This window comes from Medicago sativa, chromosome 3 (genome assembly GCF_051527215.1).
Source record: "Medicago sativa cultivar Bolivia chromosome 3, Bolivia_mono, whole genome shotgun sequence".
Lineage (NCBI taxonomy): Eukaryota > Viridiplantae > Streptophyta > Magnoliopsida > Fabales > Fabaceae > Medicago > Medicago sativa.
The window spans coordinates 33,580,162-33,594,196 of NC_140751.1; the positions used below are offsets into that span (position 1 = coordinate 33,580,162).

A 14,035-nucleotide genomic window follows, 5' to 3' on the forward strand; every position below is an offset into this window, starting at 1 on the left:
CTAGCAACGCTCTTAAAATAATTAACAACGTCAAGAATTTTGAATCGCATCCAAAACAATGATTAAACAAATTTAATCACGATGCATACACTATGAATACATCATCATATAAACATAATAATACATGAATAACATTCGAATTTAATGATTTAATCACAACCAGGAGCTCTGATACCACTGTTGGGATTTTAAGAGGGGTTTTTCAAAAAAATTAATCCTCTTTGCAGAAGAAATCCCATTGAAATGGATCTTGATTAAATCATTAATCACAAATCAAACACATACTTAAACAATTTAAGGATTCATGTGTTTACCTCTTGAAGAGCAGAACCTTTGTAGTAGAATTGTTTCTGATCACAAGCAAAGCAAAGCAGCGATGCCTCTAGTTAGTCCACACGAACAGTGCTCCTCCAAAACTCGGTGCCAGCCAAGGAATCAGAAGTGCAGAGAAAAATGGTTGCTCCAAAAACCTGTAACTAAAAACTTCAGCACTAGAGTTCTATTTATAGAACTTCTAGTGTGCTCTGCAAGTCAGAAGTCACTATTGGGCTTCAGTAAGCCCAACAATGAGTTTAGTAATTTTGCTAACTAATTAGCGCTATTTACTAAACGCACCCCTTATATAAGTCATACTTATATATTTCTCTTTTGACTGTTCTTTGTGCGTGACCCTATAGGTTCTAATCACGTTGGCAATAATATTAAATCTAATATTTAATATTATAAACAATGAGCGGTATCTAGCAACACATCATTGCTACCCAAGTGACAAGAATGTCAAGTGATCTGACGAAACCTTTTCATGATAATACTTATGTGTACAATTACTCCTTTGTCTCGATATCTTTATTGATCCCAAGGCATAGATATTGTCACCCTTGTATAGATCAATGTTTATATTTCTTGATTCCGAAATATACTGAATAACGAATAAGTCCAATATCTTATATTGACTTAGTTCGGCATGGCCATGCAGTTTTACAGTCATATTTCATCAAGAGGCCTAAAGATATATCTCCTGTTTATGAGGAGGGACAAATCCCATCTAGGACACTCATGTCCCTCAGCATGCTTCATCAAGTACCCATCAACCAACGTTATGGTTATCCTTTTACAGACAACGTTAGAATGACAACAAAGCACTTGAGTCCACATCTAGGGATCATGCAATACCAATACATGCAATACTCTCAATACATGCAATACTCTCAACATCCTTTCTTCCCGCCATTCTACCAGCAATATCCTCTGCCACCGGGTCAACCACCAGTGCCCGTTAATGCCATTGCTCAACAAGTACAACAGCAGCCTCCTGCTCAACAGCGGCAGCAACAACAACAGGGTCCTCGGCCCAAGACTTATTTTCCACCAATACCAATGCGGTATGCTGATCTGCTCCCAACCCTACTTGCTAAGGGCCACTGCGTCACCAGACCAGGTAAGCCTCCGCCTACACCATTGCTTCCCAGGTTCCGACAGGATCTCACATGTGAATTCCATCAGGGCGCTCAAGGCCACGATGTTGAGGGTTGCTATGCTCTGAAGTATATTGTGAAAGACCTAATGGACAGAGGACGATTGACTTTTGAAAATAGTGTTCCTCATGTTCTTGACAATCCACTTCCAAATCATGTCGCAGTTAACATGATCGAGGCTTTTGAAAGAGTTCCTGTTCCTCAAAAGGATCCCATGTTGGATGTCCGCAATGTTGCCACTCCCTTGGTACCGCTACATGTCAAACTTTGCCAGGCTTCTTTGTTCAATCACGATCATGCTTCTTGTTCAGAATGTCTTCAAAATTCTATGGGTTGTTGTGTGGTGAAAGATGATATACAGAGCCTGATGGATGACAAGCACTTGATTGCCAGTGATGTTTGTGTGATTGTGCCAGTGTTTCATGATTCTCCGGCTGAAAATGCATCTCAGACAAGGAATGTTGAACCTTTGGTGATCAGGTTACCTGGTCCGATATCTTATGCCTCTACAAAAGCAATTCCTTACAAGTACGATGCAACCATGATTGAGAATGGAGTGGAAGTGCCTTTGGTATCGCCAGCTACGGTTGATAACGTTGCTGGAGAAATTACAGCTCTGAGAAGCGGAAAAGTCCGTCCACCCGTGTTCCAAAAGAAGGTGGTTACACCTGTTGCTACAATAACTCCACCAGTTGCTCCTCCTGTTGACAAGAACGCCGGCCCAACAGGCCAGTCTATTGAAGAGTCTAATCTGGACGAAATTCTGAGGCTTATCAAAAAGAGCGATTATAAGATTGTAGACCAGCTGCTACAAACTCCATCAAAAATATCCATCTAATCTCTACTCTTGACACTACAAGAATTCAGCTAAATAGCCTCCGATTTTAGAGTCGGCCACCGACACCGACGCTAATACCGTCCGTTTAGAGTTGGCTCAGCCCACTCAAAGCAGGTTTACATTTTATTTAATTAATTTTTTGTATCTGTAGGATTTAGAGTCGGCCTAGCAGACACAAATATTGATAATTTTAAGTCTATTTTATTCACAACATCATTTCACTTGTTTAGCATCGGTGGGGCCAAAGCTAGTTATTATTTATCTATTATTTATTTATTTATTTTTCAACAGTCAACACTCTTTTATAATATAATACTCACTCATTCCTACTATTCTTCATTTTATTTCTTTGTTTCAAAAATCAATCCCTAATTTTCAAAGGGGAAAAACAGATCCCAAATCTCTTGCACCCTTTTCTTTCACTCCTCTCTACAAATCAATTTCATGAATTTCTCTGTTGTGATCCAATTCCCTCCTTGTCACGCACGCACACACCCTTTTCTCTCTGTCAAGCTCCGTTTGTCTTGAAGATCCCGCCGCCGGTGAATCTCACAACAGGAATAGCGCCGAAGGAGAAGACGTAGTTGTTCCTTCGAAACTCATGAGACTCAGTTATTCCTATGACCGTCTTTATCAATCCGCGTAGTGGCGGCGTCACCGTCCTGTTCTGAAAGAGAGCTCCGCCAACTCATGAATGAAGAACAGGTCCTTCTTCCTTCCTGAATTTTATTTGTTGCTATGCAATTTCATGTTATATTGTTCATGTTTGTTTGAATGGGATGTCACTAAAACGAGTTAATCATGAAAATATTGTTGTCAGATCTAGTAAACAGGTTTTGAAATTAGTGATGATAAGTATTGTTTTGAAGGAATCTGTAGTAATTTATAAGTTAAATCTGTGAATTGATTCTACATGTGGTTTTGTTGTTCAGTTTTTTCACTAAAAATTATTAGGTTTTATGATTTTGTGATTGATGTTATGTTCAGAATTGCAGAGTTTTTATCTATCATATTGAAGCCTCATAGATTTGTACATTATAAATTGACTTGTTTGGAGATGTTGCCATGTCTTGATGATTCTTGTGCTAAAGAAACTCTTGAAAGACTCAGGGTTATGGTATGTTAATAGGAGCACTAACAGGGTAAAATATTGCGAACAATGTTTATAAATTTCTCAAGTTACTCTTCTTGTTCATCCTATTATCTATAATTTTAGGAAAATTATGGAGTTATTATAATTAGAAGGATTGGTCAGTTTATTCTATACTTTTGATTGTTTTTACTTTGTAGAATACAATGAGAACCAGGAATAGTTGAAAATGGTTGATGATTTTCATGCAAAAGTAGAAATTGTGAAAGCTGAGTTAGTTTTAGAAAAAATGAAAGGTTATACCCATTTACAACTTATATACATTTAATTTGTTATAATGGGTGTTAGTTTTATGTGGTTCCACGTTTTTTTTTAAAAGTAGTATTGTTAAACAAGGTTTGATAGCCAAGCACAACCAATTACAAAAGAGTGTAAGTTAGGCACAGGCGCAACCAATTTACCTTGTAAGATTTATATGTTAGCCAAAGGAGTGTAAGTTAGGCTTCCCTGTTTGTTTATCAGATTTCAGTTTAGGCTAGTTGAATAATTATCAAAGATGGTTTTGTGAAAATGTATGAATTTATTGTGACTTTTTATGGAGCGGCAGTGTGGCTGCTGTCAGCAGTTGCTGCTGGTTTCGCGGCTGCTGATTGTAATTTGTGTGTATTCTGTTGTGACAGTTTGGGTAGTGGCTGTGTGTAGTTTGGGATTAGGATAGCTGCTGGAGCGCTCCTGTCATGCGTTTCTTATGCTTTTGCTGGCTGTTTTCTGATTGTTTTTTGGTGCGGTTTTTAGGTACTGCTTGTGCCGGGGTTTGCTATAAATATATGTTGTTTACAAAAAAAAAAAAAAAAGGCTGCTACTTGTTTCTATTTTTCATGTTTTGGTTTAAGTGTATTGTGTTCTTGATAATGCTAAATATGTTTGGCCTTGTAAGTTTTACCACTAGAATTCAGAATTTTGTTTGCCTCGTATACATTAATTATAATAGATATTAGAATTTCTTCCAAGTATGTAACTACATGGTGAGTTAATTGTAATGCTTCAAAGCCTTAAAAAAAATAGTCACGTTTCAAGAACCCAAAATTGAATTATTGTTGTCATACATTGATATGATGAATAATTGAACATATGGTTTTCAATTTAATTATCTAAATTTTAAATAAGTCATCAACTTATTTTCAATTTCTTACCACCATTGTTTTTTTCCTTAGTGGTGTCATGAAAAATAGGTGGTTCTACTATGCAACACTTTGTTATGGTTTGTGCAGTTTAAGTTGACATATTAACTATGGAATAGAATTATAATCATGCTTATTTTACTATGTATAATCTATTTAGTTGTTTATTTAACTATGTATATCAAATTCTTGTAGATTTAATTTATGGGTTATGACTTATGAGTTATTTGCAATACACTTGTTTTCCCCTTTTTTTGAGTTGTAATATATATGGAGTTTTTTTTGTCTGTTGTACATAGGGCATAGAAATCAAGGGAGAGCTGCCTAAGAAAGTTTGAAGTCTTGAATGCGTGTAGTACAATTACTTCAGCATAGGTATTTTTATCTATGCATCCACAATGTTGCATTGGTGCCTAAAATGATTACTTGTGAGTTGATATATCCAGGAGAGTACTTCAAGAGTGGAATTTCTTTGTGAGAGTACTTCAGCATAAGGTATTTTTATCTATGCCTCCGCGTATCGGTACTTTTATGTATACAAGTTGTGGCATGATGTACATAATTATGTTGTTTTTGTTTTCCTCTTCTTTTGTGTGTATCTATGATGTAGAGACTTAAAATGTGACAAGCTTTTCTTGGCTTAGGGTGTGATGCTATGTATTGTGTTCAGTTGCACATCTACATATTAGAGATACTTTCACTTGTCTGTGACAACAAATATAAATAAAGATCCAGAGTCTTCTTGAAACTAGTTATAAATGGTCATGATATCTAGTTGATTCTGAATTTGTTTAAAGTTTAAACTGGAGTATGAAATTTTCCAACATCTTGCTGGAAATTCACTTATATGATTGGCCATCATTGTTTTTAAATTGATATGTATGCAATTCTTTAGGTATGGTTAGTCATTACATGTTGTGGCTGAAGCTCTTGATTCTAAAACCACCACATTGCAAAACTATTCTTTTAGTAAACATTACTTCAAAGGAAAAAATTAACTCAAATTAATTCTAATTTCTTTTCTTTCTTCTTTTCTCAAGTAGTACAAGTGCGAAGGACATGATTCAAGCAAAGTCAACCTTGTATTTAAAGTTACTAGTAGAATCCGAAAATTCGCACATGATTCAAGCAAAGTCAACCTTGTATTTAAAGTTACTAGTAGAATCCCGTACAAAAATTTGAAAGGTATTGACATGATACTAATATCTATTATTATGAAGAGATTGCCTTCTAACTTAACTCTTATTCTTTAAAGTGATGTCATAAATATTGATGTTGAGAAGTTGCAAATGCCATTAGGTACGCAATTCAAAAATATTTTTAATAGGCATTTTGATAAGCTACTCAAGGGAAAACCATTTATGGGTCAGTCGTAAGTTTTCTTAGGCATTTCTAATTTTCAGTTTATTTTTCTTTGCTCTAATGGTTACAAAATTGCTATATTTTTTCTCCCACATAATTGTCTTGTATGTGTTTGATAAAACGTCTCATAAGAAATAAACAATTTTTTTTTCTAGGAATAATGAAATTTGAATGTCTTCCTTATATATTGAAATTTGAATGAAGTGGACTTGTTATTACTCTAGTATATTCCTTTGTTTTGTGTTTAAAGGCATTAGCAATTATATGCTCCTCTAATATACTTTGCTCCTCTAATATACTTTGGTAACCAGAGAGTGGTTTCTTTATGTTTTGATCAATAGTTGTGTATGAATCATTGTTTGCTGTAAGTTTTAAATGACCGAATGATCTCTTTGAATAATCTCCAATTAACCAAAATCCTTTATATAATGCTACTATGATATATAAATATATAATCATTTACCAGGATAGTTATATTAAATATGTTGAAGTGGAGTATAATTAGCATTAGCATTACTCATTTGTGTGGAAGTTGATTTTATGCTAAAACTTAGGACAATTTTATACCTATGCTAGTATTAGGACCTGTCTAGATTTTTATTTATGCATGTAAATTTCTTGGCTAATCAAAATATTATTTACATTTGTGACGGGATAAATTGAAGGATCAAAATTAAAAATCCGAAAAATGATTAGGGGTATGTTATTCTATTAATGCATTATGATTGGGGGTATGTTATTATAGTCGTAACTTTGTATTTTGTACTTTTAGACTATTTTGTAGTATCACAATAACCATTATACTAAACTTGCTTGTTATGTTAATGTAATATTACTCCGGTTGACTCGATCTGCTATCTTTGTTTTTATAAGCATTATGAGGTATCAAGTGAGAATGACAACATATTTTTCTCATTTTAGTGAACTTTTTTTTCATATCTTTTCAGCTAGAGAATTGTTCAGCTGCTTGATTATGTAGTCCCTCCCATCCTCCTTCACATCCTCACTATGGTGGTAATTTGGACCGACAAGTCATGTAGTCATTACATTCTTGTTATGTAGTTTCAGACTAATTGGTAGTATTAGAATGACTATTACTTTGAACATGTTTATGTTAATATATTATATGACTTTTTTGGGGCAAGATCTTGTAGTCGTAACTTTGTTATTTTGTAGTTTTAGACTAATTTGTAGCATTGGAATGACCGTTATTTTGAATGTGTTATGTTAATGCACTATGACTTTTAGTGGTTGGTTTTTGCTGTAGGGTTCTTATTTCTAAGTATTTGGTGCAAAATGGGTACTAGGTGTAGGACTATGGGAATAAAAAAGTGTATTTTAGTATCTGATACGCCTACACGTTCAATTAATGTTTTTTTTTTTTAAATATTGAATTTAGCGTCGGTTAGCCGACTCTAAAGGATTTAGTTGACTTTTCTGATGTTGACTTTAGAGTCCTCTAATCCGACGCTATATAATAATGTTGACTTTCCAAAAGGTGCCTAATTTAGCGTCGGAGGAGGTTAGAGTCGATATTTAACTCGGTTCGTCCGACTCTATCGTAGCCTCGGATGGCTGACAGCCGACTCTATAAGGTAGCTTCGACTTTTTTAGCCTGCCCCCGACGCCGACGCAAATCCGACGCTAATTCACTGTTAGAGTCCGCTTTTACCCTGTTAGAGTGGGTTTCTGGCCGACGCTAAAACACAGTTTTCTTGTAGTGTGAGCTCAGAAGCTCACAGGAAAGTGTTGATGAAGGTACTAGAACAGGCCTATGTTAATCATGAAGTCTCTGTGGATCACTTCGATGGAATAGTGGGTAATATTACTACTTGCAATAACTTGGGGTTTGGTGATGATGAGCTCCCCGAAGCAGGGAAACACCACAACTTGGCTCTGCATATCTCAGTACACTGTAAGTCTGAGATGATATCCAACGTGCTGGTGGACACTGGATCATCTTTAAATGTAATGCCTGAGTCTACACTAAGACAGTTGAGTCATCATGGACTCTCCCTAAGGGGAAGCAGCTATTTGGTTAAAGCTTTTGACGGATCTCGCAAGGGTGTTCTTGGGGAAGTAGACTTGCCAATTACCATTGGTCCTGAGACATTTCAGATTACTTTCCAGGTCATGGGCATCAACGCATCTTACAGTTGTCTCCTTGGAAGACCGTGGATTCACGACGCTGGGGCAGTAACTTCTACTTTACATCAAAAGCTCAAGTTTGTAAAGAATGGTAAGCTTGTCATTGTACACGGTGAAGAAGCGTATCTGGTTAGCCAAGTGTCATCTTTCTCTTGTGTTGAAGTAGGGTCTGCTGAAGGGACATCATTTCAAGGATTGGCTGTTGAAGGTGCGGAGTCTCGAAGAGCTGGTACTGCTATGGCTTCATTGAAAGACGCCCAGAAGGCTGTTCAAGAAGGGCAAGCTGCCGGCTGGGGCAAAGTGATACAGATTTTGGAAAACAAGCGTAAAGAGGGCCTTGGATTCTCCCCGACCTCAGGCGTTTCAACTGGAACTTTCTACAGTGCTGGGTTTATCAATGATGTTGCTGAAGATGCTGCTGAAAGTAGTTATGTGCCTACATTTGTTGTACCAGGAGGCACTATGAGAAATTGGGAGGCCATTATGTTCTTTTAGTCATGCATGCTTCCATGTAATGTGTCTTGTTGCTCATGTTTTTCTTTGTTTTCAAAATAACAATCCTTTCGCTCTGCCCAAGGCGAAAGTGATATCATTGTAAGGGCATGTTTGTTTCGGCATTGCCGTTATCAATAAAAGTTGTCGTCTTTTCCGCGACTCTTTGTTTTTTACTTTCTATTGCCTTTTTCTTGGAAATAATGGTAATGCCAGAAAAAACTAAAACATCTGTATTTTCTTATTAATTTCAAAAATCTGCATGAAAAACATTTTCTAAAATCATCCCAATCATATTATGCAGATTGAACCACAATGAACCCGTTGAACACAGTGACCCTATGGTTCCTCCAAATTTTGAATTCTCTGTATATGAAGCTGAAGATGAGGAGGATGATGAAGAGATACCGTATGAGATCACTCGACTGCTTGAGCAAGAAAGAAGAGCCATTCAGCCTCACCAGGAAGAAATTGAGCTTATCAACCTGGGTACTGAAGAGAACAAGAGAGAAATCAAGATTGGTGCTGCACTCGAGCCAGAAGTGAAAAAGAAGATTACTCAGCTTCTCCATGATTATCCAGATGTCTTTGCATGGTCCTATGAAGATATGCCGGGTCTAGATCCCAAGATTGTGGAACATCGGATACCGACAAGACCTGAGTGTCCTCTTGTCAAACAGAAGTTGAGAAGGTCTCGTCCAGACATGGCTCTTAAGATCAAGGCTGAAGTGCAAAAGCAAATTGATGCAGGTTTCCTCATGACAGCTGAATACCCTGAGTGGATTGCCAACATTGTACCAGTACCAAAGAAAGATGGGAAAGTTCGAATGTGTGTTGATTACAGAGACCTGAACAAAGCCAGTCCAAAAGACAACATCCCATTACCTCATATTGATGTGCTTGTTGACAGTACTGCTCAGTCTAAAGTGTTCTCCTTTATGGATGGTTTCTCTGGTTACAATCAGATACAAATGTCACCTGAAGATAGAGAAAAGACGTCCTTCATCACCCCGTGGGGAACATTCTGTTACAAAGTGATGCCGTTCGGCTTGATAAATGATGGTGCCACCTATCAAAGAGGTATGACAACTTTGTTTCATGATATGATTCACAAAGAGATTGAAGTATATGTTGATGACATGATTGTGAAGTCAAGTGATGAAGAGCAGCATGTTGTGTATTTGAAAAAGATGTTTGAAAGATTAAGAAAGTACAAGTTGCGGTTGAATCTTAACAACTGCACATTTGGTGTAAGGTCTGGAAAGTTGCTAGGCTTCATTGTCAGCCAAAGAGGCATTGAAGTTGATCCTGACAAAGTCCGAGCCATCAGAGAGATGTCGGCCCCTCAAACTGAAAAACAAGTCAGGGGTTTCCTCGGACGCCTGAATTATATTTCAAGATTCATATCTCACATGACTACTACATGCGGACCAATTTTCAAATTGCTCAGAAAGAATCAGACTGTTGTATGGAATAATGAATGCCATGAAGCTTTTGATAGCATTAAAGAATACTTGTTGGAACCACCTATCCTTGTCCCGCCAGTGGAAGGAAGGCCCTTGATTATGTATCTGTCAGTGTTAGATGATTTCGTGGGTTGTGTTCTCGGCCAACAAGACGAGACTGGAAAGAAAGAACATGCTATCTACTATCTGAGCAAGAAGTTCACCGACTGTGAGACTCGGTATACAATGCTTGAAAAGACTTGTTGTGCTTTAGCCTGGGCTGGCAAACGCCTGCGTCATTATATGGTGAATCATGTAACTTGGTTGATATCCCGAATGGATCCAATCAAGTACATCTTTGAGAAGCCTGCTGTTACGGGAAAGATTGCACGTTGGTAAATGTTGTTGTCTGAATATGATATTGTGTACAAAGCTCAGAAAGCAATCAAAGGAAGCATCCTTGCTGAGCATCTTGCTTGTCAACCTCTTGATGATTACCAGCCGATTAAGTTTGTTTCCCTGATGAAGAGATTATGTATCTGAAAGCAAAAGACTGTGAAGAGCCACTGATCAGTGAAGGGCCAGATCCCAATAGCAAATGGGGACTGGTGTTTGATGGTGCTTTCTATGCTTATGGTAAAGGAATTGGGGCCATTATTGTAACTCCGCAGGGGCACCACATTCCTTTCACCGCATGCATCTTGGGCATTGAAGAAGCCATTGATATGAGAATTAAGCACCTTGACATCTATGGAGATTCTGCACTTGTTATTAATCAGATAAAGGGTGAATGGGAGACTCATCATGAGAAGCTGATCCTTTACCGTGACTATGCAAGACGTCTGTTGACATACTTTACCAAGGTTGAGCTGCACCATATCCCTCGAGATGAAAATCAGATGGCTGATGTTCTTGCTACTTTATCTTCCATGTTTTGTGTGAACCATTGGAACGACGTGCCTGTAATCAAAGTACAGCGCCTTGATAGACCCGCTCATGTATTTACTATTGAAAATATGACAGATCAAGCTGATAAAGGTGTGAATGATTGAAAACCTTGGTATTACAATATCAAACAATTCTTGCAGAGTCATGAATATCCACCTGGTGCTTCCAACAGGGATAAAAAGACCTTGAGAAGATGGGTAGTAGGTTCCTTCTGGACGGAGAAATCCTATACAAAAGGAACTATGACATGGTCTTGTTGAGATGTGTTTACAAACAAGAAGCTGAGAAATTGATGCATGATGTACATGACGGCATCTTTGGGACCCATGCTACGGGTCACACCATGTCAAGAAAACTGTTAAGAGCCGGCTATTACTGGATAACTATGGAGCGTGACTGTCACAGACATTCCAAGAGATGCCACAAATGTCAAATTTATGCTGACAAGATTCATGTGCCTCCACATGCCCTCAATGTTATCTCCTCCCCATGGCCCTTCTCTATGTGGGGCATTGACATAATCGGAAGAATTGAACCAAAAGCTTCCAATGGACATCGTTTCATTCTAGTGGCAATTGACTATTTCACCAAGTGGGTTGAAGCTGCCTCCTATGCAAATGTGACCAAGCAAGTGGTAGTAAAGTTTATCAAGAATAATATCATCTGTCGATATGGTGTTCCTAACAAAATCATCACTGACAATGGTTCCAATCTGAACAATAGCATGATGCAAGCTTTATGTGAAGAATTCAAAATCGAACATCACTTCCAATTCAGTTCAAACCTCCACTTTCGAATTCAACTCAATCTCCAATTTCAATCCAATCTCAAATTTCAATTCAATTTCAACTGTCAAATTCAATTCAATCTCAATTTTCAATCCAATCTCAATGTCAATTTAACTCAATTCAATTTCAATCTCCAATTCAACTCAAATTCAACTCTCTAATTCAATGTCTATGTCTCTGATTAATCTCAATGTTCAATCTCTCTTTCAATCTCAAACTTTCAATTCAATGTCTTTGTCAATGTTAATCCACTCTCAATTTGTATCTTTCCAAATCAAACTTCCAATTTGTATTTTGTTATTGGTCAAGCGGCTAGTTCGACCCAAAGAACAGCTTGTACCTGCTTATATGCCTATGTTTCCGGTCAAACGGCAAGTTCGATCCGAAGAACAGTTTGTACCCTGCTTATGTTTGTTATTGGTCAAACGACAGGTTCGATCCAAAGAACAGTTTGCACCTATCTACATGTTGTGATATTGATCAAGCAGCAAGTTCGATCCAAAGAACAGCTTGTATCATCCTTTTGTCTATGCCCCCAAGTCAAATAGCAAGCTCAATCCAAAGAACAGTTTGTACCTGCCTATCTGTTTGTATTTTCAAATCAAGCGACAAGTTCGATCCAAAGAACAGCTTGTATCTTCCTATATGTTTATGTTTCCGGTCAAGTGCCAAGTTCGATCCAAAGAACAGCTTGTACCTGTCTTGTATTTCTATTCCCAGTCAAGCAACAAGTTCGATTCAAAGAACAGCTTGTACCCATCTCCTGTTTGTATTCCATGGTCAAGTGGCGAGTTTGATCCAAAGAACAGCTTGTACCTATCTTTCGTCCCCTGGTTCGTCTACCCTGTCAATGTCTACCTAAGTCCCCAGTGATATGGCATGCTCTGTAGACTCCAGTTGTTTGTCTTGCATTCATAATCAAGATATTGCATAGCATTCATGATTTTGAAAATCTGAGAGCGTATTTTTATGTCCAAAAACAATGCAAATGTTAATATTTAAGTGTCTTCGTCCCGTCAAATCAAAGACTTCGTCTCTTGACTCTCCGGACAAAGAAACTTAAATAGGGGCAGCTGTTATACCCTAATTTTGGACCTAAAAATACTAGCTCAATTCTTCTTTTCTTGCATTTCAAGTCATTTGAATTTGTCTCTGATCAATTGCATCTTTCTCTGCATTTTATTTCAATATTACTTGCAAAATTCACGAAAAAGGGTATTTTAGTCATTTCCTGTATCCAAACTCATTTTAGTCCTTTAAAAAGTGTTTGAGTCTTTTCAATTGGTTTGAATAAGTCTTTATTTCAATTCTATGTCAAAATCCATTTCAAAAATTGCATTTGAAGTCATTTTGAGTCAGTTTAGCCCCTAGGGGCATTTTAGTCTTTTCATGTGATAAAACTCTGTTTAATTTCCAAAAAATTGTCTCTGAGTCTTTTCAATTGGTTTGAATAAACTCTTGCTTTAATTTCATGATAAAATCCATTTTAAAATTGCATCTGAGTCATTTTGAGTCGTTTTGGTCCCCAGGGGCATTTTGGTCATTTCACACAAAATTTTGACAGAGAGAGGTTACTTTGAAGTACCTCATTTAAGTAATTGGTTCATTTTAGTCCTTTTTGTGTTTTTTATTTTTGTTTCACTTTAAAGTTTTTTTTCCCAATTATCAATTTTAATTCATTTTTTAATATTAGTCCTCAATTTTTTTTTAAATTGCATTCAAGTCCTTTTTCTTGTTTCAAATTTTATTTTTAAGTCCTTTTTTGTTTATTTCGAATTTTATTTTTAAGTCTTTTTTTTTTTTACAATTGCAGAATAGTCCTTTTTTTAAAATTTACAGATTGGTCCCAAACTTTCAAAAATTGCAGAGTGGTCCTCACACTACAAGAAATTTGCCATATAGCAACGGTAGCCTTTAGTAACCGCAGTAAAAAGCGTTGCTATAGATAAAATATAGCAACTGAAATTTCAAACAGGGGTTGCTATAGGTTGAGAGAGAATGAATTTATTTTATTTTGTTTTAGTTAAAAGTACAATAGTTAGTAGATTTAAAACTTTAAGACTTTCATTTTCCTCCATCCACGTTTTACTACACACAAAGAAAAATGACCACACATTTTTATCTTCATATTCTTAATTTCTTTCCTTTGCTCACGTGGCAGAAAGTTGTAGGGCACTTAGTTTATTACTTCCACTTCTCTACACTAGCTGAACTCATCTTCCTCATTCATACGACCATCTCTCACCATCTTTTTCTTCTTCCAATTCC

General features: G+C 36.8%; 1 long non-coding RNA gene across 1 annotated transcript; it reads left to right on the top strand.

Annotated features, from left to right (window-relative positions):
• Window positions 1–2,642: 2,642 nt before the first annotated feature.
• LOC146937255 (uncharacterized) lies at window positions 2,643–7,171 on the top strand. The gene is made up of 4 exons (XR_015033259.1): window positions 2,643–3,018; window positions 4,884–5,079; window positions 5,625–5,769; window positions 6,894–7,171. It is a non-coding gene; the product is annotated as an uncharacterized LOC146937255 (long non-coding RNA).
• The last annotated feature ends 6,864 nt before the right edge of the window (window positions 7,172–14,035 follow it).